A 4,178-nucleotide genomic window follows, 5' to 3' on the forward strand; every position below is an offset into this window, starting at 1 on the left:
CCACTGCTAGTCACCCACTGCTGCAACTGGAGTCTGGGTGGCCAGCCATATTGGAGGCTTCCTAGTGCAGTCTGCTCTGCTCCCACTACCCGTACAGCTGTAACCCTCATTTCTATCCACCACATACTGTACCTGAGGCATAGTTTTCTACACTGCTATTCGTACTTGTTGCTGAATGGGAGCTCTGAGCCTGGTCCTAGACTTCTTCACAGATAGCCTGACATTTTTCCTTGCTGGTGATTTTGACTCTACCTGACGGACTCAAATTCACAGTGCAGGGTTCTTGGACTTGTTCCACCACAGATATTATCCAGTCTCTGCCTGTCACAACCCATGTCAAGTACTGGTGGCCTTCAAAATGAGTCTCAAGACTCACAGCTGCCATTTGTGAGGTCAAATCTGAACATTCTACTATAAGGAGCTGTACTGATCAGATGGAATGTAAGATGGGGGAATTTGTTGTCTCATATAACGATTTTTATTTTCTGCTCATGACAACAACAGTTTTAGCTGGAGTCATTTATGGACAAAATATTGGACATGGAAAGCCACTCCTGGAGAAATAATATTAAAATATTAAAATCCAAGGAATCCTTGTTTCCATTCAGAGTCATTGGAGCACGCTATAATTCTCTTCCGCAAGTTGCTCCCCAAAACTGCTGATACAGACTTCCTCATCAACTATATTCACCATTTCCCTAGGCCCAGGTAAGTGTCTGGGTGGCTTGAGAATACCATCTCCGTGTTCACTTCTTCCAAGTTAAGTAACTCATTCTTCAAGCTGCAATGTCAGAATCTTTCTACTCAGCCTGGATGGTGCACAACCTGACTGGTTCCAATATCCCTCATATTTGGATTTTATTTAAGGGTTGAACTGGACTAGGCATGCCCTGCTTTGTGTGGCCTCGTTCACATTGCTGGAACCCCTGGGATGCGGGAGTTGCTGTGATAGCTATATTTTTCGAAAGAAAGGGTGATGATTCGGCACCAATCAAAAAATTATAAAGAATAAGGTAAAACCAAAATCAGACAGTAAGGCAACGTAAAGTAACATTTATAATGTGTCCACTTGGTGGTGTGCCCAGAGTCAGATATATATACATTTGAACAAAGGGAGGAAAAATTGATGAATTGATTTCATAAATTTTTCGGACTATACTCATTCCAGTGGATACTCATCTGTGATCCATGACATATCAACAATTATACACCTGCCTAACACAGAACGCAGATCCATTATGTTTAGACATTTTGGAGATCTCTCCTAATACTTTCATCTTTCCCTTAACTCTAATCTCATTTTCTTATATAGGTGTGCTATTATTAGTGTTCCCACAACCTAGCACACTCAGTCAACTACCATACCGCACTGCATATGCCCGATCTCGTCTGATCTTGGAAGCCAAACAGTGCAGGGCTGGGTCAGTACTTGGAAGGGAGACCTCCAAGGAATACCAGGTGTTGTAGGAACATAAGAGAATGTGGGTCTGTGATTTGATCTCAACACTGACTGCAGAATCACGATTTTTCTTCTTTGACTCCCCTTTACTGATATCTTCAAACTGGCACTAAAAACCCACCTATTCATCGAAGCATACCCTCCCAACACATAACCGAGTCCTGAGGCAGCTCCTCCATCCTCCTGCCTCATGCCTTGAACATCGCAGCTTTGCTTACATACTGCTATCAGGCTACCTCCCGCTTCCTTGCACCTCATGTCATCTGTCTGTCGACCCTTCCCACTAGATTGTTAGCTCTTCAGAGCAAGGCCTTCTTTCCTCTTGTTATCTCAGCCCTCTTCTCAACACATTTCACTCACAGCTCTCCCCTACTCAGCGACCATCTATACACACTTTTTCTCCTGCTGGTAATGGCTCATCTCCATCGATGGCCACCAGCCCCTAGTAGTACGATGATCACTCCCTCACTACTTACATCTTAGCTGTATTATGTCTTGAGAATTGTGGTGCTCTTTGTTACCTGTACTCTATTTGTTATTTATTCACTGTAATGCTAAGTTTTATCTCCCTGTACTGTCCTTTTTACGGCGCTGCGAAACACTTGTGGCACCTTATAAATAAAATGTAATAATAATATCTCTCAGATACTTGGAATTACCGGAACCTCTTAACTTGGTTACCTTTATTGCAATATTCTGACTTGTACAAAGGTTCCCCTGAGGTACTTGACCCTGTTTGGGTCTAATTAATACCTACCCATATGTACCAGTCAGGGTAAAACAGATGTGATACCCTTCAATATTAAGTTACCTGCATCATATTATTGAGTTACTTGTATCACACTAAGTATCTGTATCATACCATTCATATTGGTGTAAAGGCTCTTCCCCGAAGTCATTTGACCCTTTTTAGTGTCTCATTAATACAGACTTGTATCATTTACTTGTATCATATTATCTGTATCATACCATTACTGTTGGTGTAAAGACTCTTCCCTGAGTCATTTGACCCTTTTTAGGGTCTCATTAATACAGACTTGTCTGTACTTGTCAGGGTGAAACTGATGTAGAACTTGTATCTACATCCTTTCAATCTATCTGTAATACTGATTGACCAGAACATATCTTAAATTTTAAACTAGCTGTGTATTTTATGTCTGGAGTGTACATATTAATTTTAGAGATTATAATGATAAATGTTATGTTCTATTATTTGTAATATCATTGACAGTACTTACCGAACCAAATAAGAGTGCGCCCACACAAGAGCCTTCATTTTCTCCCTTTGTCCAAATAGCTATATTTTTTACATTTTACATTTGCATTCTCTCATATGCAGCAGCGGATTGGGACGCCGGACCAGATTCCGTTTGGCTGGTCCGGGCATCCCCCCAATGGCCGCCGTCACCCCCCATGCTGGCCGGCTGCGGCAGTGTTAGCCCAGCACAGCCTGCAAGCCACCATGGAAAGCTTACAGCACAGCTCCCTCTCCAGTGGCTGTGGAAGCAGCAGCGGATTCCTCCCCTTCTCTCTTCCCCACCCCCTGCATGTTGGGAACTGCACACTGTGACACCCAGGAGGTGGCGTGATGGGAGAGCTGACATGGAAAGCAACTTTGCTGGGGAGTTTGACAGTCCAGGGCAGCTAAGAGCTCAGAGGAGAGGCTGGAGAAGGAGTGGGTGGTCCCAAGGTAAGCTCAGCAGCTCCATAGGCTGGCACTGTGTGTAGGCTGCTAGTACTGTCCTGTGTGGTAATTTTGTGGGCTGTCACTGATCAGTTGGGGGGAGCTGTCACTGACCTCTGTGTATATGTGTGTAGGTGACCTTTGTGTGTGTGTGTGTGTGTAGGTGACCTGTGTATGTGTGTAGGTTACGTGTGTGTGTGTGTGTGTGTGTGTGTGTGTATGTAGGTGACATGTGTGCATGTAGGCTGGCACTGACCCCAATGTGTATGTGTGTGTGTAGGCTGGCACTGACCCCTATGTGTGTGTGTAGGTGACCTCAGTGTGTGTGTGTGTTTGTGGGTAGGCTGGCACTGACCCCTGATTGTGTAAGCGACGTGTGTGTGTGTGTGTAGGCTGTCACTGACCTGAGTGTTTGTGTATAGGTGACCTGTGTGTGTGTGCTGTCACTGACCCCCCTGTGTTTATGTGTAGGTGACCTGTGTGTGTGTGTGTGTAGGATGGCACTGACCCCTGTGTATGTGTGGAGATGACCTGTGTGTGTAGGGTGGCACTGACCCCTGTGTTTGTGTGCAGTTGACCTGTGTGTGTGTAGGGTGGCACTGACCTCTTTGTCATAAAAAATGAGAGGGCTCACGTTATGTATAAGTGTATAACGTGCTCTACCTGGTGCATTGTGTATAATGTGTTTTACCTGGTGCAATGTGTATAATGTGCTTTGCCTGGTGCAATGTGTATAATGTGCTTTACCTGGTGCAATGTGTATAATATACTTTACCTGGTGCAATGTGTATAATGTGCTTTACCTGGTGCAATGTGTATAATGTGCTTTACCTGGTGCAATGTGTATAATGTGCTCTGCCTGGCGCAAAGTGTATATCGTGCTCTACCTCGTGCAATGTGTAAAAAAGTGCTTTACCTGGTGCAATGTGTATCATGTGCTCTGCCTGGCACAAAGTGTATAATGTGCTCTATCTGGCGCACTATTTATAATAAGCTCTACCTGGCGCAGTGTGTATAGGAGGTACTATCTGGTGC

The 4,178-nt window shown here is 44.4% G+C and overlaps 1 pseudogene; it reads left to right on the top strand.

Annotated features, from left to right (window-relative positions):
• Positions 1 to 1,351: 1,351 nt before the first annotated feature.
• On the top strand, positions 1,352 to 1,470 carry LOC134930021 (5S ribosomal RNA; annotated as a pseudogene).
• Positions 1,471 to 4,178: the final 2,708 nt, after the last annotated feature.

The sequence above is a fragment of the Pseudophryne corroboree genome, chromosome 5 (genome assembly GCF_028390025.1).
Source record: "Pseudophryne corroboree isolate aPseCor3 chromosome 5, aPseCor3.hap2, whole genome shotgun sequence".
NCBI lineage: Eukaryota > Metazoa > Chordata > Amphibia > Anura > Myobatrachidae > Pseudophryne > Pseudophryne corroboree.